Source organism: Schistocerca nitens, chromosome 4, assembly GCF_023898315.1.
Source record: "Schistocerca nitens isolate TAMUIC-IGC-003100 chromosome 4, iqSchNite1.1, whole genome shotgun sequence".
Taxonomy (NCBI): domain Eukaryota; kingdom Metazoa; phylum Arthropoda; class Insecta; order Orthoptera; family Acrididae; genus Schistocerca; species Schistocerca nitens.
The window spans coordinates 260,725,756-260,750,273 of NC_064617.1; the positions used below are offsets into that span (position 1 = coordinate 260,725,756).

The 24,518-nt window shown below is 42.8% G+C and overlaps 1 pseudogene; it reads left to right on the plus strand.

Annotated features, from left to right (window-relative positions):
* The first annotated feature begins 4,562 nt into the window (after nucleotides 1-4,562).
* Nucleotides 4,563-4,680, plus strand: LOC126254286 (5S ribosomal RNA; annotated as a pseudogene).
* Nucleotides 4,681-24,518: the final 19,838 nt, after the last annotated feature.

Sequence of the window (24,518 nt, forward strand, 5' to 3'; positions counted from 1 at the left end):
CCTAACGGATAACAAACTTTAGCACATAAATGTACTTTAGGTAGAGAAAATATATTACACCTATTATTTTCAAAGTGACGAAAAAGAAATAATATCTATTTAACTTTGAAACAAATAATACCTATTTTTTTAGGTTATTATTAGTAAAAGAGTGAGTAAGACTGTCTGTGGTACTTATATCTGACCTTTTGTTCTTTGTATCTGGTGTCGGCCAATGAACATTGTAAGTCTTTTTCCAAGCTGAAACAGGGCTGTGTACTGCGCAACCTTCCATTTATCTCGTTGTCGGCAGTAGACGATAGTTTTCCAGTTTACCGCACAAATAAATACACTGTCTCATCAAAAGTATGCATACACATATTAATGGACACTAATTTGGGGTGTGTCCACCCTTCGCCTTTATGAATCGTTTGAACTCTCCTGAGGACACTTTCAGTGAGATATTGAGAGGTGGCATGAGCCCCCTCTCATATTTCTATCTTATTATGAGTAATTAGATTTTCCTCTCTAATTGCATGTGGTGAAAAGTTGCTATTCCTTCACACGCAGACTTCCCACACAGCGTCTCTCATCACCTGAGTGGTCCGGTGACAGGCAGGTTCTGTTGAGGGGGTTAAGCCGACGGGTGTGAGGGAGTCGAGTGGATGCTTTCCAGACGCCGACATTGTCATAAGAGCGGCGGCGACACGCCCACAGGGGTCTGACGGAGTGGCTGAGCTAGAGATTCCGTTACTTCGCAGAAACTTAGTGAAAACACTTTCTGGTGGGCTACCAGCGAGGCGTGGGAATGACTTGTGTTCCCAGGCAGTCTTGGCGGGCAAATTCCCGCATTTTCTGCAAAATCATAACTGTGATTGGCTTGCTCAGGGCATAGCTCCATGACGTAGCAAAATCGGCGCAGAAATTGGCGCCAAGTATCTCCATTGGTGGAATAGTAGTGCGTCGGCAATAGAGTGGAATTTTCCGCCGGTTTTCGAGTTGCTGATTGGATCGTGTAACCACGGCCACTGTCACTGGGGCGGGAATGTTCTGTGTTTGGCGTGTACGGGGGCTCTCGAGGGGAGTCGGCTCTCGCCTTTCGGTCGGAGTGGGTTACAAGACTGAGCTCTCGCTGCTCTGGACAGTCTGCCTTCCGTTGGCTGTCTAATATACTTTTATTTGATTGTAACTGTTTATCGAAGTTGCTGAAGTTTCGACTTCAACGTAACTTTCTGAGTACAGTTGGCAATTGGGTAAAAGCGACCTGTGCTGTCCATCTTGAGCAGTTTTGGCTAAAGTTGACTGTATCGGAGTTACTGTGTGACTTGGCTTGTTAAAATCACGCACTGTACCATCAGTGATTGTGTAGCGAGCCTCCTTCGTCTCCCTCAGAGGCGCATTTGTGTTGCTAGGAAGTTTTTAGCCTGGAACAACCAGACCAGGATAATTTGTTTCGGGCTATACTCGCGACATTATCATCACCACGACGGGACATCGAAGCAACGAGCCATCGCCTCCAGTATGCCAGATCGTGTCCTTGCAGTTAAGAAGACAGCTTGGTAATGTATGTCCGCAGCACCGGCATATTAGGGCATTTTACTAGGCGATAATCAGAGCTCAGCAGAGCGCGCCCGTTCGTGTTTTCTAACTTTGTTCTGTCTTGGGTGTTCATTGTCTGAGTTCTCACTACTGTAGCACCAATTAATGTTGGGTTGGCGGGGTGTTTCTCTTGAGATTTGAGTTGCAAGGAATTGGCTCCACACACCACTTCGTCATGAATGTCACAATCTAGGGGGACTTAACATCTGAGGTCATCAGTCCCCTAGAGCTTAGAGCTACTTAAACCTAACTAACCTAAGGACATCACACACATCCATGCCCGAGGCGGGATTCGAACCTGCGACCGTAGCGGCCACGCGGTTCCACACTGAAGCGCGTAGAACCGCACGGCCACACCGGCCGGCCCGCAGTGGGTCTCTTACTCAACTGTCCTTCAATGACTATTCAACTTTCGAAGTCACTGAGCACTCCCGACAGATCCATTCTGCTGTTTCTGCCACTCTACTGACAAAACAATATAAATAAGGATGTGCGCTTACGCTTGATCATCCTTCCGCCTGCCGACATCGGCTATCACGACAGGTGTCAAGCATCTTTGCGAAGTTCACAGTTTACAAGTTACGGTGTTCGGTGTATGCTTTGCCCGGTGGAAGTGACTTCGTGGGGCTTCCGAGTTCAATCCGTTATAAAGGCGAAGGATAAATAGACTCCACCTTAATGTCCACTAATAGGTTTCCGGATACTTTTGATCTGACACCGTATTTATTTGTGAGATAAACTGGAAAACTATTGCCTGCTCCACGACAACGAGATAATTGAAAAGTTTGGCAGTATACAGCCCTCTTTCAACTTTCAGAAGCAGTTACAATGTTCATTGACAGACACCAAATACAAAGAAAAACAGGACAGGTACAAGTACCACCGACGGTCTTACTCTTTTACTAATAATAATTTACAAAAAGGCGTGAGCATTATTTGTTTCGAAGTTAAATAAATATTTTTATTTTCGTCACTTTGAATATAAAAGCTGTAACATATTTTTCTCTGATTAAAGTACATTTATATGCTAAACTTTGCTATCCGTTTAGACTTCATAGCTTAAGAGGTTCGGAAGGATTGCCATGACTAGAGGTCTACCCGGAGATACGTATTGGTATTGTTCCAATGTTAAATAAATATTACTTATTTTCCGTCACTTTGAAAATAGTAGTTTTTGATACATTTCGCTCCGCCTGAAGTGTTGTTAGGCGCTAAGCTTTGTTGTGAGTACTTCGACAAGTAAAGGGGCCTATTTATGGCCACAGAACCACAGGTAGTGGCAGAGGTGGTTGCGCGTTCCTATGTCCAAGCACAGATCATGAGGAATTGGTTTCACTTCCCAGCGAGACTTATAGTCCTTCTGCTGACACTACTTGCAGCTTTACAAACCTAGCAGAACCACACAGTAGAAAAAATTACTTTGACGGATTCTAGAAGCTTGCTCCTTGCTTTGAAACTCCACTACTTCACGAGAAAACAAATCCACTGGTCACGTACAGTGTGAAAGTGTAAATACCAAAAAGGAAATCGAAAATGTCAGGAGAATGGTAAAATTTATGTGGATTAAGGAACAAGTTTACACGAAATATGAAGTGAATCGGTTTTTTTCTTTTTTTTTCTCGGGACTGGAAACAGATAGAAACATGCTGTTTGTTTTAAAATTTTCTTGCACCACTCGTCGCGAATGCGTCACAGAGATGACAGAACTGTACGGCACGCAGGACTCTAGCGGCAATGATGAGAGTGAGGATTGTTTCTGATGCTTAAAAGGGCGGCGTTTCAGTAACGAAAATGGGGTGTATTCGTATGTTTTCTCCATTTGTGAGGCGTGACACCGACTGAAACTCAACGCCAGGTGAGTGACGCATGTGGTGATGGTGTCATGGATGTATGTAATGTGTGTTTATTGGGTTGCGACAGTTAAAAGAAGGCAAATATGTCGTGCGACATCAAACCAAGACAACCTCGGCCTCGTACCAACCGGTCTGACGACATGGTCGAGCGAGTGGAGAGAGCTGTTTTGGGCACCCCAAAAGTTGGCATTTCCCTGCGATCTGTACACACAATCCAGCACAACGAGCTGAAAATGTGAAAAGTGGCCTCCAGGTCGGTGTCACGAATGCTGACATGCAACCTAAAGGCTGCGTGGGTGCCACATTGCCATGCAATGCTGACGCATGATGACGGCACGAATGGGACTAACTTTCCATCGATTGTCACAATGGATGAGACATGGATGCCGTTTTCAGTCCTGAAACGAAGCGTAAGTAATTACCAAATGAATATATGTATGCGGGTAATGGCCAGTGCTGAAAAAATCGTGGTGGTCGTTTCCTGGGACAGCGATGCCATAATCCTTGTTCATTGCGTTCCAAGGATACTACAGTGACAGTTGTTTTGCGAAACAAGCTTCTTCTAGTATTCTGTGAAAAACGGCTTGCAAAGGCTATACTTATGCTCTTTCTCCAAGACTGTGTACCATCGCACCGGGCAAACACGACACTACAGTTTCTTCTTGATAATAGCTCTGAAATAATGTCCTATGCTCCCTATTCACCTGATCGAGGTCACAACAAATTTTGGCTGTTCCAAATGATGAAAGACACTCTCCGTGGCCTACGTTCACTAGTCGTGCCACTACTGCATCAGCGATTTTCCAGTGGTTAAACCAGACTCATAAAGAAGTGTCCACGTTTTGAAGAATGTGTACCGCTGCAGGATGATTACGTCGAGAAGTGACACAAGTTACACAGTTTTCGTGTGATTAGGTTGTGAGAAAAAAATCCGATTTTATCAATTTTTCTGTTGCAGTCATAGGGGAGAGTTGTGCAGTATCAGCTGGCTTATGTTTTGTAGCGTTACTGTGTAACTGTGGTGGTTAATCGGAATATTAATGTACTCTTCTCCTATCTCAAGACATGTTCTATGAATAGCTCAGTGTAATGATTTTTGTTTTTAATTTCTAGTGCTTAATTACACAGAAGGGCAACGACCTTACCGCAGTGGATACACCAGTTCCCGTGAGATCACCGAAGTTAAGCGTTGTCGGACGTGGTCGGCACTTGGATGGGTGACCATCCAGGCTGCCATGCGCTGTTGCCATTTTTCGGGGTGCACTCAGCCTCGTGATGCCAATTGAGGAGCTACTCGACCGAATAGTAGCGGCTTCGGTCAAGAATACCATCATAACGACCGGGAGAGCGGTGTGTTGACCACACGCCCCTCCTATCCGCATCCTCCTCTGAGGATGACACGGCGGTCGGATGGTCCCGGTAGGCCACTCGTGGCCTAACGACGGAGTACTACTTTAATCACACAGAAAGTAAAAGAGCAACAATTACAAGACTTCTAGAAACTGTCTCGCACTATTGGCCATTGTCTTTTTTGTGATAATTTCCGTTGTTAACGACACAGTGCACTGATACTTATACAGTAATAACAGAACAAATGAGAATGGAAACTTACTGTACTAGTTCAGCTCATTTCACCAATGTTTAGCTCACCCCTTTAGAGAGATCGCAAATAAAATGGAAAATATTCTCCTGATCCACACACCTACCATCCGTCAGCATGCTACACAGCAGCTAGTCTTCGAATGACTATAACGCTCTTTTCAGTCTCCTCTGTTGATCCATTACTTAAAGTAAATGTCAGGTCTATTCGCCGCTTTGTAATTGGCTGTCCACAGCCACAATTTGGGAGTTTATTTTTTGTACATGTCTGTTACAGACTTTATGTTTCTACTTTTACTCTCTTCATTGACTATTTTTTTTTCTTTTCTAATTGTTAAAAACGCTTCAGCTGCCTCTTTCGTGGTCTTTTGTTACACATAACCTTGCTTACAGCCATTTTCATGCACTCTTCTTTCCATTTTCCTCTTGCTCTTTTCTCGTTTTCCGCGATTTCAATCAGAGAAGAAATAAGAGAAGAAAATACAATTTAAAAGTTGAAATTACTTCTGATCGATACTGAAAGACAGTCGGGTGGCCGGTAATGCACGACAAAACACGCAGTAGGATCTAATCACATTGTACGTTCTTATTGTACGTTCTGCTTTAGATGGACGCCGAGTTAAAACATCTAAAGCAGGCTTTTGAGAAAAATGGGTGCTCTAGTAAGGAAATAGAGTTTTGATACCGAATAACAGGAGGCCTAATGACAACGATAGGACACAGCGATGGAAAAACACGGTTTCTCTACCCTTCATCAAAAAAAGTAACGGATCAAATCGGCAAGATTTTAAGGAAACATAACGTTCGACAGATTTTCAGACCAACTAAGAAAACAGGCCAAGAACCTCGCTCCGTTAAGAATAAACGTCCCCCTCTGTCTGCAAGTGGTGTATACAAATTCCGTGTACATGTGGTAGGTTCTACATTGCAACTACAAAGAGAAGTGTGAATAAACGGTTGAAGAACCATAAAAGTCTTTGCCCGACTAGGGAAAACAGACAAGTCAGCCGTGGCGGAACATGCTCTTCAGTCGGGCGATCACGTAGTGAAATTTTCGGAAACAAGTTTTATGTACTATGACAAACTGTTATCCTCGGCTATATAGAGAAGCCACCGAAATATATAAACACGTGGATAATTTTAACAGAAAAGGAGAACCTATGAAACTCAGCGATATATGGACAGTGGCGCTGCAGAATCGATGAGAAGTTTTTATGTTTGACGTACTATGATCGATAGTTATATTTTATCTTTGACAAAGTTTATCTCTGCTATCACGTGAAATCCAGACCACGCCCATTTTCCACGGTATTTAGGCCGTTCTTCGACGTCTGACTCGTCAGTAGGCAAGACAGCACAATCAGGAGCACCTCCAAAGATGTCCAACGTAGCTTTGGACGAAACGTCAGGGATAGAAGAGTTCCATGGACCACGGCCATACAACCCAGAAGAATTCTCGGCAGCTGAAACATCCGGTCATGAAAGCCTTCATTGTATGTACCGATTTTCCCAAGCTCAAAACGAAACTTCACACAGACACGCTACTCTTTCAGGTCAGCCATTGCAAAAGTTCGAACTCACTAAACATGGCAGTGGAAATATTCTCACCAACATCTAACCGATTCACTCAGCTCGCAGCCACATCACACACTGATTCAAGAAGGGCGTATGGCCAGACACCTACAGTATTTGAGTGCATCCTTAATCATTTCTAATTTCTGGAAATTCTAGATACCAGCTGGTAAGTATGGTGTAATGGATAAGATAAATCAACAGAGAAAGCTTTGAGGTAATCATTTTGACTGCATCGAACGGACTAGCGCAGTGGTTAACACGCTGGACCGTCGTGTGGGAAGATAACGGTTCAAATCCCTGTTCGTCCACACAAACTTAGGATTTCTGTGATTTCCTTATATCGCTCCAGGCAAAGGCAGAAATGGTTCCTTTGCAAGGGCACGGCCGATTTCCTTCCCCAATCCCAGTTCGTGCTCTGTCTCTGATGACCTCGTTATCGACGGGACATTAAACTCTAATCTCCCTCCATTTTGACAACGAGTCTTTTCCATGAGAAGTTTTGGAGCTAGCGACCTACCGCAAAAGTCTAGTACAGTTCTTAGTCATTACAGAACTTAACCTCCCATACAACACATTATTTTTCTTCATAGAATATGAATTGAGTACAGACATATGCAATGATTTTAATGTTCTCCTATGTCTGGGAATCAGGTAAGGAATTTCCCTCTCAGCAAAACTGTTTTCAGTGGTCCTTATCGAAGTTTACAAATACTTAAACCAAGAAGACGAAGAATTAATTCATGTTTACGGAACACTTCAGAAATATATTTCTTTTGCTGATGACAGTCTACTGTTTGCCCCTAGTGCAAATAAACTTCAATAGCAAATGCAAAAACGTAGCACAGGCATTTAGGAAGTACACCTGAAAACCAATTGCAATAATAGAGAAATTTTAAATTTGAAAGTTCTCTTTAAATAATAAAAATATGGCTGACGTACTCTGTTTTTAATAATAAGAGCTGTGCAGAAGTAATAATGAATCGTAATAGAAACTGTCTTAATGTGAAGACACAGCTGTATTGTAATAATAATTAATTGTTGTAATGTAAAGGGAAGTCTTGTATACTGTAAAAGTTAGCAACCTGACTCCAAGAATTTTGAACAGTATAAACTGCCTAAATAATGAACGTTGACGTAAAATCTACGATAATTACTTTTGCAAAACTGATCCCAGATCCAAGAACTAAAATTGATACACAACACACTGTCTCTGAATGACGTAATTTGGCCCTGACTGACAAAAAAAATCAAAACATTTAGTCGTTACCTCTGTTCTGCGCAAATCTGGATAAGGCGTTGCAGTACTGCTCTATATTGCGCGCCGCTATGCTAAATCGGCAAATTACTGTATCTACACAGAGATACTAGTGACGTGCAATGAGTTCTCTGTTAGTTGTAAATCGAAATATTTTCCGAATACACTTTGTTCCTTTTCTACTTCTGAAAAACCCATGATCGATTAAAAATTGTAAGAAAAAGGTGAAAAATGAAATATGGGCATAAATGACAACACTAAGTTTTCTTGCATATTGTGAAAAACTGCTCAAGGCTGATTTTAAATTTAATGAACGTCTTAACATACAAACAATACACTTTCGTATCCTTCAAATGTAGCAACTCGCAGTACAATAACCAAGTTAGTCCAGTGGCGTCTTAACATCCAAACAATACACTTTCGTATCCTTCAGATGTAGCAACTCTCAGTTCAATAACCAAGTTAGTCCAATGGCGCAGCAATAATGAAAAAAAAGGAATAACGTAAATATATTTACCTCTGAAATTCCACTTCTGCTATACACTTAGATCAACTGAACTTCCTCCTCCACAAATCAGTTTCCGTTACAATCTTGATATAATCATGTTCATTAATCACGTTGATAAATTGAGACTTTACATTTACAACGTAACATTACAGTTTCTTCCTCACTCCAACATAGCTTAACGTTATCTGACCCTGCGCCTCCGCGAGCACCAAAGATAATTACCTAACTTCTGATACAGCTTTACATCACCGCTGCTCGCTCACAATCGATTCAGATACCACAATTATACATGACACCTACGAAATTACCATCACATTACAAATAAAGCACAAAAATTTGACGGTGAACTATGAGAACCAGGCAACGTGTTCATTTATTTCGGGTGCTTTAAGACAATGCTGGACGGACAGCAAAATAAACTTACAGAAGAGTCAAAATCAGTGGCAGTGGCGTTGGCAATGTTAGTGGTAGCGGATGATCGGATGCTCTTCTTGTCGCTACCCTATCTGCCCCCTCCAAATAACCCCTATCACAACCCCCATGGGATAGAATTTGTGAATCCCATCAGTCGTCTAACATTATCTCATGTGAAAGCGTTAGAACGTTCTCTAAATATTTGTGAATCACGTAACTGAGGTGGGAAGTGGGAACTAGCACTGCATTCACCTAGGCGGGTGTGGCAAATCGTCAGGATGGCCTACGCCCCGGTCTTCGTCGAAACAGCGCCGGGCGGATTCGGTCCAAGATCGGCGTTAAGTCCTGGAATCCCGAAAGTGGCACATCGGCGCGCATCGCTTCTTGACCTTTTGGCTAAGATCAAAGCGTAGACAGTAGGTACTTCCCGGGCGGGTCGAGTGATGTTGGTACAGTAAATACAGTATCGACAAGATTTTTCTCGATATTAGAACTTCTAAATTTAAGTGGAATATTTGTCCCCAGGTACGTAACCACGTACCCTGGATGAGTTTCTGATATTTGGGAAAACCTTACTTCTTCCGAGTAATTTTTGTAATAAAAAAATTCAGCGCACATAAAGCGATTGCTACCACTTCAAAATCGTATCAGAAAATGTACCTAACGTCTATTGCAGAGCTATCTAGACGCGAAGGTCCGAAAAGTGTTAAATTATATAAAAATTTCCCCTAGTGTTCGCCACAATAAATCTAATATTTGTCCTAGCATTGGGCTGCAGCATTAAAAAATACAGCCCGTATTTCCTCAGTCTAAAGATCGAGCAAATACACTAGTTAAGACAGAGACTGTTTTTACAAAATACTATTATTGGTGTCAAAGGTATGAACTGAATTTTTCTTCCAACTCGGCTTTGTTACCTTGTTCCGGCGTCAGTATTCATTATACATCTAAAGGAATGAACCAAATACTCTTGTGTGGATAATACGCTGACAATGGGTGAGTGTTTTGCGTACCGCAGTTTCATTCGCATTATGTACATTGTTGAGTCTTTCACTCCAGTCTATCTTCTGAGCCAACTGATTACTTTCTTGTTCTGTCGTTAATTAGCAACATGCATCTAGAATGAAATTTTCACTCTGCAGCGGAGTGTGCGCTGATTTCGAAACTTCCTGGCAGATTAAAACTGTGTGGCGGACCGAGACTCGAACTCAGGACCTTCGCCTTTCGCGGGCAAGTGCTCTACCACTGAGCTATCCAAGCACGACTCGCAACCCGTCTTCACACTCACTTCCGCCAGTACCTCGTCTCCTACCTTCCAAACTTCACAGAAGTTCTCCTGCGAAACTTGCAGGACTAGCACTACTAGAAGAAAGGATATTGCGGAGACATGACTTAGCCATAGCCTGCGGCGGTTAAGGTGCTAGACTCTCACTGCGGAGGTGCAGCATTCAGATCTCTGTTCAGCCATCCAGATTTAGGTTTTCCTAAGTAGACCGAGGTAGCCGGCGTGACGATTCTTTTGCAAAAGTCACGGCTGGTTTTGTTCCCCATCCTGGAACGATACGGAATTGTGTTCGGGTCCTAACGACCTCTTCGTCTACTGGATGCTAAATCCTAATTTTTTGGGCAAATCATATGAAGGGAAGGATATTGTATGTCGACGATATTGTAGAGACACATGACATTTCTTGGCTTGCGTCTCAATAGAGTGACCGATTTTAGAAGTGATGTGCCCTAGAGAGCGCCATAAGCAGATTCCAGCATGTTCTACTGTTCCCGTTATGAGGCGTGAGTCTGTGTTTTGTACAGTGTTCGTAAGTACGAAGGTCGTCCAATAAGTAACGCAACACCTTTTTTTCTGAAAACGGGTTGGTTTTATTGAGGATTCCAGTACACCATATTATTCCCTACTCTTTTGGCTACAAACCTGTTTTTCAACATAATCTTCACTCAATATTACGACCTTATGTCACCTTACTGGAAGGGACTGTACGTCCGCATGGTACTACTCTCTTGGTCGACGTTGGAGGCAAGGTCTTGCTGTACCAGTCACCTTCGCATAAAGGTGGTCCCTCGTTGCTCTTTACGGTCTCCTTTTAGTTGGCGAGGAATCCAGCAGGTGCACATCTTTGAGCAACTGAACTGATTTATGAGTGTGTCAGCACTACCAACAGAGACATCCAGTTGATCAGTGAGGTGTCTGATTGTATTCTGTCGATCACCTCGAATGAGAGTGTTCGCACGTGCAACATTGCAGGAGTCACAGCTGTATGTGGCCGGTCGGCATGCGGGACTTCGAACAGATTTGCGCGACGTTGTTGCAATGATGGCAGACGATCTGCCCAACGACTCACCGTGCTTTTGTTCACTGCCTGGTTTCTGTAAACATTCTGCAAACGCCTATGAATATCTGTGTTGCCTTGGTTTCCTGCAAGAAGAAACACAATGACAGCTCTCACCTCCATTACAGACGCCATTTTGAAAGCTACCTAGAGCGCCGCCACCTATCGTATCTTCATGAAACTTTAGGGACTGAAGCGAGAAATTGGCCGAGAAAACAATGTATTGCATTACTTATTGAACACGTGTCGTAGTATGAGTCCTACATATTTAAATGCCTTATAATATGTTAAATATATTTGGAGGACTTTGTTAATTCTTCAGTTACGGATTTTTATAGTGAGTAAAGTTTAGTATATTTTTAAAACAAGTTGCGTAAGGTTTGGACGGTTAAGCCATTCTTCGTCAGTCGTGCGCCATCTTAACAGGACGTTTGTTTAACATGGAATACGCGACATTTGCAAACGCATTGAGTTTCTATAATGTCTTAACAATTTACTCTCTCTCGAAAACGGAAATTCGTCCTACTTTCCAATGGCTTGGATTTAAAAATGTTTTAACTTGTAACTGTATTTTGGTAACAGTTCCCCTGAATTTGATTTCACTTACTCTTTATTAGTACCTAGCAAAGTAGTAATGTTACACATAGATTATTAAATACAGTATTGACAAGATTTTTTCGATTGCAAAACTTTTAAATTTGAATAGCGTATTTGTTTCCAGGCACATGACTATGTCGAATCTTGGAAGACATTTGGAAAAGCCTAATTTTTCCGGAGTAATTTTCGTAATTAAAAAGAAGTCTGCGGCACACATCTCACATGAAGTGAATGCTATCATTTTTAAGTGTAATATGAAAATATATTAAACTGGCTACAGGGGAAATTCTGAGAAGTGTTCCAAGTTACAACATTCTCTCCTGTTACGCGGAAAGCACATACGTTGGTGCGCCGTACTTGTTTAGTGGGGAAAGTAGAAGTTCCGCTCTAGTTCCATCAGTATTTCAGTATATCAGTTGTGTAGTGTCAAAGAACTGGAATTTTTTCGAATGATAGAATGAAATCAGCTGTATAATGGTTTAGGAAGTTCCCTTGACTGCAGAACGATAGACTAATATTCCGGAAAGAGCAGATAATGGTGACCGTCAACTAGTGTTGAACCTCTCATGTCTCATACTGACAGCTCTACGTTTTCCTTCTCTCTTTTCCTAAAGCCAACTTTCATTGTGAGATTAACGTTATCGGTCTCTATCAGTTGGTTTCATGGTCAAGAAAGCAAGGTTAAAGTTTTACGACCCGTTGACAACAATGTTTTTAGATAAAAAGAATGAATTCGGATTTTACGAGCATGTGGAAGGAAGGTGTTCGCCTCAAGCGATTTATGAAAACCATGAGGAAGGTAAATCTAAATGATTGGGATGGAATTTGACAGTTCATAGGTGTCTTAACTATATTGTTACTTCTCTTGGTGTATCATGGCCAAGATAACATAGTAACGTTGATGACCAATACGGACAACTTTTTATTGTAAACTTCGGAAAGCTTGTAAATTGGCCTTCATAGTAGTTCCAGCGCACAGACTTGAAGAAAGTACAGCTTTTTTAAACTAAATAAAGAATATTCAGTGTGTACTTAAAACGAGATGAAGTGGTATTTGGTCTCAAATAATATTCAATTCTTAATTGCGTATAGTATAAAAGAAAGAAAAATTATTCCGCTGGGAAGGTAAACAGTGCTTAAAAGTAACTAAAAGGAAGTAACAACGTTATACGTATTAAAAGAATATGACGCAAAGTATGCCTACGGTTCCAGGCAAGGGTACTTACGAATATAAAGTAGTGGAAATCAGCATAAAGGCATGGATATCTGTAGGAAAATTAACATTTTCGGTTGGAATAGTTGCGCACACTGTATATACAATAGTATAAGATCCAATGTACTGACAAAAGCAGTCATCAACGATTCAGGTGGTAGTGGGTGGAATTCGGTATAAATGCAGACGGCTTTGTTCGTCGTTAGAGATAGCGTTCGTGCCTTTTTGCGTACGTGCCTTTTGTGCAGATTGGAAAAACACATCATTAGTGACATAAACCACTATTCTGACAATGCCACATGGGAAACAGTCGTCACGTGATGAAAAAACAAAAATAGGTGCGTTGAAGGAAATGGAACCTTATCGTCAAATCCCTAAGAAGATGAATCATCCAAGTACAGTGTTTTATAATTTAGTAAGATTCGGCGCACGAATTGGAGAGAACGGAAAACATGGGAAAAGTAGTAAATTATTTGAGGCATCGAAACGGATAATTTTGCGCAAAGCAAGGGCCCAAAACCGTTATTCTTCTCAATTTGTTGCCGATTTTCAGTTACCGACAACTGCCAGACGTGTACGAAAAATTTTGTTAAATGAAAACATCTTGCATTCAAGAATCGACGGCAGAAGCCTGCTCAAACACCCAAACAAAAATAGTCTAGATAAACATATGTCGTGGACTAGAGAATGGGATAAAGTGAACTTCAGTGATGAGAGAAGTTTAATCTGAATGGTCCGAATGGATTTCAACATGATTGGCATGATCTGAGAGCAGAGTAACAAGCAAGAATGACCAGAAATTTTGGTGATAGAAGTCTTATGATTTGGGCAGCATTCTGTACTAAAGGTAAGTCATACACGGCTTGGGTGAATACCAGAGTGAACTCTAGTATGTACACTGAGGTACTAGAGGCAGAAAGGATTAGAATGTATAAAGACTTATGGCACGAAAGTCTAATGTTTCAACAAGATAAGGCATATGTGCAAGTTTCTGCACAGCAAAAAGGTGGTTTGAAGACAAAGTTATCGATGTATTGCCCAGGCTTGCACTTGGCCTGGATCAGAACCCCATGGAAAACCTTTTGGGAATACGTGCAAGTCGTATTTATAGCAATGGAAGGGAATTTGAGGCTTTATGTGGTATTGAAACAACGATACGAGAAGAGTGCGCTACAATTTCACTGCAAGAACTGCAAACATTCACATAATCAGCGCCAAAGAGAATTTCTAAGGTAATTAGGAAGAACGGAGGTTGGAGAAAATACTAACGATGTAATAACGCAACAGGACAGTGAATGTCTTTATACTAATTTCCATTCAGGACATGGCTGGCTCTGAGCACTATGGGACTTAACATCTGAGGTCATCAGTCACCTAGAACTTAGAACTACTTAAACCTAAGTAACCTAAGGAGAACACACACATCCATGCCAGAGGCAGGATTCGAACCTTCGACCGTAGCAATCGCGCGGTTCCAGACTGAAGCGCCTAGAACCGCTCGGCTACACCGGCCGCTTAATGAAATGCAAAGCCCTTATTTGTTGCCGGCCGGAGTGGCCGAGCGGTTCTAGGCGCTACAGTCTGGAACCGCGCGACCGCTACGGTCGCAGGTTCGAATCCTGCCTCGGGCTTGGATGTGTGTGATATTCTTAGGTTAGTTAGGTTTAAGTAGTTCTAAGTTCTAGGGGACTGGTGACCTCAGAAATTAAGTCCCATAGTGCTCAGAGCCATTTGAACCATTTTTGAACCTTATTTTGTTACTTGTGTTTTGGAGGAAGTTATGTAATTACATCATGATTGTTTATGTATTATACGTATCCACTACTACCATAATAAATTCGATACCTTTTTACTTCAGACATCGTGTATTACGTTCGTAGGAACCCTGTCTTTATACTGATTTCCACTACTGTAAAAATGTGGAATATGGTACTAAGTACAGATAAGTTTAGAGAGTTATGAAAAGAGTGGATAACGATATCAGCAACCAACAGTATATGGAAACGGAACAACGAAACAGAAACGTTGCCAAGATGACCAGTACACAGCCCGGCATTGAAAAGGCTTTGATTTGGATGGAATCGTTGCTGAGCAGTTTGCCTCCTTAGCAGACAGCCTATAGCAGCTAAAGAAGGAAACAGAGGGAATTTGCACGAAGGCCTGAAAATCAATTACAATAAGACATAAATAATGTTATAATCGCGACATTGAAAAGAGGAGTTGTATCGCAGTAGTACTTTGTCTGCAGTAAACCCAGAACGTCTACTCTCTTCTGACAATGCGCCACTCCTGTCAATAACCTCTGCGACGAACGACATGACAAGCGAACGATTATAAGTCGTTGTACACGGGGTGGCCATAATTAAAGTTCCACGTTCAAAACACCGTAGCAAGAGAACTATTTCTCAGAATGACGTCAAAACTGAACAACGTGTTTTTGAAGCAAAGTGAAACGTCATGGAACAATAAAATAAAATAAAACAATAAAAAATAAAATAAAATAATGAAAATCTTACCAATAGAAGCCGTGTAAGCGTCTAAACGTAAATGGCGTCGACTACAAATGACAGATGAATCGCAATACGATGGCTATGGTTTGCAATTGCACATTACGCCTTCCGTATTGCTCAGTGTGCATGACTGCACACGTTCGGCAGTCAACAATTGTGACACTGTTAGGTAAGCTCATCCACCACGGAAAGGCCGTACCATATCTGATGCGAAAAACTGGATTTTAGTTGTCCTGAGGTCACAAACTGCATGAAAAGTAAAATTATGTAGACTTTTCATTGTCTTGGGGGCCAAAAACTACATAAAAAGCAAAATGACGTCGGTTTATAACCGTCAAGAGGCTGCCGCAAGGTATGTTCAATATTTTGTCCACAGTTTTCTGTCACAAGTTGAAATCGAGAAACGACTGCTCCACAACAGATCGGGTGTCTTGGAGGTCACGTTCAGAATGCGTTGCGCAGTGCGTGCGTTTAGTTCAGCTACATTATTATTTGGAGCATTGCACGCAACATATTTCAGATACTTCCACAGCCGAAAGTCTCACGGATTAGTATCAGGTGATCTGGACGGACAGGCTATAGGTAAATGACAAAACGGTTCAAAGCACTATGGGACTTAACATCTGAGTTCACCAGTCCCCTAGACTTAGAACTGCTTAAACCTAACAAACCTAAGGACATCACACACATCCATGCCCGAGGCAGGATTCGAACCTACGACCGTAGCAGCAGCGCGATTCTGTACTGAAGCGCCTAGAGCCGCTCGGCCACAGGGGCCGGTGGCAAAAGAAAGCTGACAATTTCAGTCCTTCCGAGTCTTCTGCAGCAACCGCTTTACTGGCTGCTCAGTGTGTTGAGGAGCACCGTCATCTATAAAAGTGATCCTGTCCACATACCCACGCCTTTGAATGGATGAATGGCGTTGGTGCGCGAAAAACTCTCACAGCGCTTACCAGTGACGGTACAGGCAACAGGACCTGCAGGGCTCTTCTCTTCGAAAAAAATGCGGCAGTATGATGTGGTACCAGTAGATGTGCGTGCGAATTTTCCGTTGCCCGTATTCTGTGTATTGACATGGCCTTAGAGATGGAAAAGGGCTTCGTCTGTCCACAGAATGTTCCGTGGCCATTCATTGTCCACTTCCACGCTAGCAAGAAATTATAGACAGAAAATTTGTTTGGCTGGCATGTCAGAAGGGAACACCTCCTGAACATGAGTGATTTTATATGAAGATGGACATGTACGAAAGAACAGATATCATCTTCATATAGTTAAGGCTGATCGGCCATTAACCTTCTTCTTCTGTGCAGATGCACATGTATTGCCCGAACTCTTACGGGACTCGGTACGATTGTCTGCCGCGAGTAATGAGTGTAATGGGTAGGGGCACTACGAATGTAGTGTGTGGACATTACGTTGGGAATGTGGGTCTCACGGGGAGCGTGCAAGGTATACGTCCCTGTAGTCGGGCTATCCTCTGTGCCCTCGGTTTCTCAGATGGATAGAGCACCTGCCATGTAAGCAGGAGATCCCGGTTACGAGTCCCGGTCGGGGCACACATTTTCAACTGTCCCCGTTGATGTACACTCCTGGAAATGGAAAAAAGAACACATTGACACCGGTGTGTCAGACCCACCATACTTGCTCCGGACACTGCGAGAGGGCTGTACAAGCAATGATCACACGCACGGCACAGCGGACACACCAGGAACCGCGGTGTTGGCCGTCGAATGGCGCTAGCTGCGCAGCATTTGTGCACCGCCGCCGTCAGTGTCAGCCAGTTTGCCGTGGCATACGGAGCTCCATCGCAGTCTTTAACACTGGTAGCATGCCGCGACAGCGTGGACGTGAACCGTATGTGCAGTTGACGGACTTTGAGCGAGGGCGTATAGTGGGCATGCGGGAGGCCGGGTGGACGTACCGCCGAATTGCTCAACACGTGGGGCGTGAGGTCTCCACAGTACATCGATGTTGTCGCCAGTGGTCGGCGGAAGGTGCACGTGCCCGTCGACCTGGGACCGGACCGCAGCGACGCACGGATGCACGCAAAGACCGTAGGATCCTACGCAGTGCCGTAGGGGACCGCACCGCCACTTCCCAGCAAATTAGGGACACTGTTGCTCCTGGGGTATCGGCGAGGACCATTCGCAACCGTCTCCATGAAGCTGGGCTACGGTCCCGCACACCGTTAGGCCGTCTTCCGCTCACGCCCCAACATCGTGCAGCCCGCCTCCAGTGGTGTCGCGACAGGCGTGAATGGAGGGACGAATGGAGACGTGTCGTCTTCAGCGATGAGAGTCGCTTCTGCCTTGGTACCAATGATGGTCGTATGCGTGTTTGGCGCTGTGCAGGTGAGCGCCACAATGAGGACTGCATACGACCGAGGCACACAGGGCCAACACCCGGCATCATGGTGTGGGGAGCGATCTCCTACACTGGCCGTACACCACTGGTGATCGTCGAGGGGACACTGAATAGTGCACGGTACATCCAAACCGTCATCGAACCCATCGTTCTACCATTCCTAGACCGGCAAGGGAACTTGCTGTTCCAACAGGACAATGCACGTCCGCATGTATCCCGTGCCACCCAACGTGCTCTAGAAGGTGTAAGTCAACTACCCTGGCCAGCAAGATCTGCGGATCTGTCCCCCATTGAGCATGTTTGGGACTGGATGAAGCGTCGTCTCACGCGGTCTGCACGTCCAGCACGAACGCTGGTCCAACTGAGGCGCCAGGTGGAAATGGCATGGCAAGCCGTTCCACAGGACTACATCCAGCATCTCTACGATCGTCTCCATGGGAGAATAGCAGCCTGCATTGCTGCGAAAGGTGGATATACACTGTACTAGTGCCGACATTGTGCATGCTCTGTTGCCTGTGTCTATGTGCCTGTGGTTCTGTCAGTGTGATCATGTGATGTATCTGACCCCAGGAATGTGTCAATGAAGTTTCCCCTTCCTGGGACAATGAATTCACGGTGTTCTTATTTCAATTTCCAGGAGTGTATATCAACGCCTGTCGACAGCGTAAGGTCTCTATTTAATTATCATTTCTTGAGTGATTTTGTATGGACAGCAATGCAGTATGTTTCGTAGGATTTTACGCATGGTGTTGGCAGGCATGTCCAAAGTTCGGACGAGCCCCGTGCACTGCATGTTGGCTCATCACTGTGCGACCCCTTCTGCAATGCTGTGGCAACATCTTCGACAGACGGCGGACCAACTTCTTTCCTCCCTCTACAACACTGCACTTCAGAAGAACCTGTCTTTTCGAATATTGCAATCATTTTCTCCAGACCCTTATTAGACATCGAATTAGTGCCTTCTTTTCAGACCCATCCGTGTGCGGAACTTCTGCAGGGCTACTGGCGCATAGTCACCGTTCTTGTAAAAACCAGAAACTCGCGGTCTTTCACTGAGACAATCACAATGAGAATCTCGGACACAAACTGAGAAACAGCCGTGTGCAGCTCGTCTGTTGGTGTGCATATTCAGCACCATCTATTGGTCAAATTTTCATTAATTTTTTCCCATCTTGGTATTTCCCCATGCGTCAATAATGTGCTGTTGAAATCTGACCCATTCTGAGCAGTGGTTCTCTTTTTACAGCATTTTGAAACTGGAACTTTAATTACGTACACCCTGCACTTTCGTACCAGCCTCCACCCAGTATTCTTCGTGAAATGATACAGCAGTATGTTTAAGTATGTCAAGAAGTTCCTCGAGATTACATTTGGAGGCTGATTGCGTCCATATCACAACCACCCCAAGAATTTATTTGGGCTCTTGGGGATCACACATAATACTGATGATGATCAGCTGTGAATAGAATCACACTTTTTAATCGTTTAATACTCGTTATGTGATGTGGTTTGGGTATACGCATAGAGGTCTGTTTGATAGTATCTGTGCAGATGATAGCAGCCGTCGGCTGCATGGTGGGAAGACAGAAAGGGAGCAGGTGTCTGATGTATGGGCAGCACTGTGGTGTGAAGAGGAATAGAGGAAGATGGAGAGGAAAGTGGAAAGGTGAAGTAATAGTGTGGGTTGGAACAAATGTGAAAGAATCATACTGAGTGGTCAAAATAAAACGCTTCTGTAAATATGTCATGCACCTTAAGATATGCAACCCAGCTTTGATCACTCAGCCCAGGTGTGGAAAACGTAAATTGGGTTTTCTATCTTAAAGCGCATGAAATATTTTCCAAACCAATTTTACTTTGTCCACTCTGTATTTCAGGGTCGGCCACGGCGTACAAAACGTCTTGCATGCACCATGTACTGCACGCGTGTGGTCTGAGTTTCACCATGCTCAGCCCTCTACGGAACAACAGTTTTTAATGGAAGTGAGCAAAGAGCATGGAGACGATTTCTACATAAATAAAAATGTTAATGTTCGTTTGTTCAAAATCATGTATTTCACCAGTTGTTTGACAAACTTTGAATAATAATACAGTAATGTTTGCAAGTATCTATTTATTTAATACATACACACATTTTTTTATAGTTATCAGTCTTCTGACTGGTTTGATGCGGCCCGCCAGGAATTCCTCTCCTGTGCCAACCTCTTCATCTCAGAGTAGCACTTGTAACCTACGTCCTCAGTTATCTGCTGGAGGTATTCATATATGTGTCTTCCTCTACAGTTTTTGCTCTCTACGGCTCATTGTAGTTGGTTCAAATGGCTCTGAGCATTATGGGGCTTAACATCTATGGTCATCAGTCCCCTAGAACTTAGAACCACTTAAACCTAACTAACCTAAGGAGGCAGAGAAAATCCCTGACCCCTCATTGTAGTACCATGGAATTAATTCTCTAATGTCTTTAACAGATGTCCTATCATCCTATAGCACTTCTTGTCAGTGTTTTATATATACTCCTTTCCTCTCCGATTTTGCGCGGAACCTCTTCATTCCTTACCTTATCAGTCCATCTAATTTTCAGCGCGCTATATACTTCAGATTATTTGCAACGTTTCACTATTATTAAATTTATAAAAAAAGTGTCCAGATTTCAATGCATTGGTCAAAACTTTCCAATATTTGCGGTTAGGAACAGTTACAGTTTCTATACAAGTACAGACATAGATGTTCGTTTCTTGGAGATCTCAGAGCTCCTGAAGTCCTTCATGGATTGCTTCGAAATTTTGACACGCTGCATTCGAGTATACAAGTGTCTGATATACCTACTGGAAAACCATCTGGTATGTATGTAATAAAAGGGAAAACGTTATTAAAATGTAAATGGTGGTTTGTTGAAAATCGTTGATCTCGGAAAGTTTTTGACCGACTGCTTTGAAATTTTAACACAACATTGAATTCTAGTATGAGCATGTTTTAATATATATTATTTAATATATATTGTATAGTATATGTATACGTAACTTCTTGAGTTTTTTTGTAAGAACGTTTCCCTGTTATAAAATTTATATAAATTTACGTGTTACATATATTTAAAAAAATAGGTAAATAAAAACATGCGCGGGGTAGCCGCTCGGTTGGGGGCTCAGTGTCACGGTCCGTGCGGCTCCCTCCGCCGGAGGTTCGAGTCCTCCCTCGGGCATGGATGTGCGTGTCGTCCTTAGCGTAGATTAGTTTAGGTTAAGTAGTGTGTAAGCTTAGGGGCCGATGATCTCAGCAGTTTAATCCCAAAAGCCCTTACCACAAATTCCCAAAATAAAAACATGTGCGTATACCAATGGAACGTTGTATCAAAATTTCAAACAATCAGTCAAACACTCTCAGAGATTTGCTGTTAGGAACATCTACATTTTCTGTATAAGCACAAATACAGATGTTCGTTTCTTCAAAATCTCAGATCTCCGAAAGTAAGACATGGATTTCTGTACAATTTTTACACAACGTTGGATTCCATTTTATATACCTACAGGAACGCCATCTGGTATCTATTTGTTGGTTTGTTCAAAATCGTTAATCTGCAAAAGTCCTTCACCGATTGCTTTTAAATTGTAACACAAAGTTGAATTGTAATATGGGCGTGTTTTAGGTACCTATTTATTTAATGTATGTATATTTTTAAGACATATAATATATAAATATATGTGTAATATACTAGGGCTGACTGGAAAGTAATGCTTCCACCTTCGTAACTCTTCAACAGTTGGCAGCATTGGTATGCGGCAGGTACTGGCTTGTTCCATAGTCTCTTCTCTACAGCTACAGTTGGCGAGAAGCCTTAGCATTGAACAATTGTGTCGTTACAGTGTAAAGTATGGAACCCTTCGCAATCGGTCGGTCAATGCGATTTAAGCAACGTGCAGTCATTGAAATCTTAACGGCAGAAGGTGTCACCCCAAAGCAGATTCATCAGAGAATGAAAGCAGTTTATGGTGATTGTGTTGATGTGAGTACTGTGCGTCGTTGAGCGAGTAAGTTTAAAGATGTTGAGGCGGGAACATCTGACCTGCGTGACAAACAAAGATTTGGACGTCCTGTGACAGCAACCACCGAGTTTCACAAGCAAAATGTTGACAGTTTGATTCAGGACGATCGTCAAATCACTCAGGGAGAAATTGCGAGCACAATCGGCATTTCATAATAACGTGTGGGTCACATTATTGCTTTGCTTGGCTATCGGAAGATCCTGCAGCATGACAATGCCAAACCACACACTTCAAGTTCCACCACAGCAGAACTTCAGAGACTGAATTCACCACTGTATGGCTTTCTCCATACAGTCCAGATTTAGCACCGTCTTACTTCCACCTGTTCCCGATAATGAAAGACGATCTGCAGGGACATCATTATGCTTCTGATGAAGACGTTGAGAGAACTGCGAGACTGTGGTTGCAGACTTCTTCCGTGACGGCTACAGAAAACTTGTTCATCATTGGCAGAAATGTATCCAACTGGCTGGTGATTATGTAGTCAAGTGAATATTGGTAATTAAAGATTACATTCCAAGGATTATTTCTGCAATTGGTTTTTTTAATATTCGCATCCAAACCCAATTAACGAAGGTGGAAGCATTACTTTTTTCAACCCTCGTGTAAGGGGAAGACATCGTAACCAAAAATCTCAAACTGTACCATTCCAATTAACTTCAGATTTTTACATGTTACTGTAATAAACGTTTAGACACATACAGACTACATACTTTTTAATATATTAATATACATGTCAATTATACAATAATGAGATATTGTTCACAAACACGAAATTTGTATTTATGGCTTAATGGTTTATGATTAGAATGCTGTACCAGAATCTGAACTTGCAATAACAATAAACAAGGCTCAAGGTCAGAGAAAGTAGGGAAGAGGAGATGGACAGAGGGATTGGAGGAAATAGACACAGAAATTGGGAAGGAATTGGTGGACAGAGAGAGGGGGCATGGGGAGATCGAGAAAAAAGAGGAGAAGAAAAGGACAGAGAGAGGGTACAGGAAGAGATGGAGAAACAAGAGAAGAGGAAAAGAAGGACAGAGAGAGGGGCAGGAGGAGATGGATAAACAAGAAGGAGAAGAAAAGGTGGACAGAGATAGGGATCAGGGGGAGATGGAGAAACAAGAGGAGAGGAAGAGATGTACAGAGAGAGGGGGCAGGGGGAGATGGAGAAACAAGAGGAGAGGAAAAGATGGAGAGAGAGAGGGGTCAGGGCGAGATGGATAAACAACAAGGAGAGGAAAAGATGGACAGAGAGGGGTCAGAGGGAGATGGAGAAATGGAAGGAAAAGATGTACAGAGAGAGGGGGCAGGGGGAGATGGAGAAGCAAGAGGAGAGTAAAAGATGGACAGAGAGAGGGGTCAGGGGGAGATGGAGAAACAAGAGGAGAGGAAGATATGGACAGAGAGAGGGGATGGACGTGATGAACAGTCAGAGGAGAAAGGAGGAGAAGATGGACAAGGAAAGGAAGAGGGGGATATGGAGAGGGACAGGGAAGAGATGGAGATTAGGACGTATATCCACACCCATGTGTATTACAAACGAGCGCTTTCTCTTTTCTTTCCTTTCCAGTCAAACATTTTGAGCCACAACAGAGTGGGGCCAGCTGCAGCTAGTGTATTACTGGAAGAACGTGGGTTAAGTCAAGGGAACGATTTTCCGATTTAAGACTCCTATTGCGAGTTCCTGAAGGGAAAAGGAAAGCAGGAACGAAAATTAGAATATCCAGAGTCGATTGCAGATTTCTCATTTTAAATGGACTGCACACATCCCACAGTAAAACGTTGCAAAGTGAGAGGCAACTTATTTCTGATTCGTTGGGAATGAATTTAGAAAAGACAAATTGGTTTGTGGAGCGTGGAACTTGTGACAAAAAACAGTCCACTTCCCTGAGCTCACTGGCGCTAAATAAAATGCAAATTTTGAATTGCTCGCTATGGCGTTGAAACAACTACGAAGATAGTTTTCTAAACATTTTGAGGACAATGTTATTTTATTATATCTCATTCTGAGCCATTTTCGAGACTGTTTGCTGATGCAGTACAAAACTTCCTTTTTCATGTGCAGATGGAACTGATCGATCTGCAATATAGTTCTTTTTTAAAAGACAAATTCTATTACGTTAAATCTGTCCGAGGAATTCTACATTGTTTTCCTAGAGAGGAATTTCCACATCTTCATAACGAGGTTGCAAATGTGAAACCATATTTCGATTAATATATGTACATGAAAGGACTTTTTCGACTATGAAACTAAGTGAGTCACAATTATGTCGCAACTTGGGTGACGCAAATCTGCGAGATTGTCTGCATCTGTGAAATGGCGAGAGTTTGTACCAGGAAAAAATTTAATTATTTCTTCAGCATGCGAAAAATAACTAAAAAATACTAAAAATTTGTTTTGTTTGATCCATGTTGTTGAGGAATGTTAAAGCAAAGCCACACACAAGCTGTTCCACGTACTTTGCGAGAAAGCAGTTCCATTTAAACACGGTGAGCTACCACTTACCCCGTTTTCGCCATCCGTACAGAATGGTGTGGTAGTGGGGGAAGTGTGCAGTCAGGCGACAGAGCTCCACACGAGGGCGAGATGACTGCATGTGTGCAGAATTGTTGGCCACATCTGCTGTAGTTGATAGGCTGCATAAATGTTGGTGTAGATTTCATTAT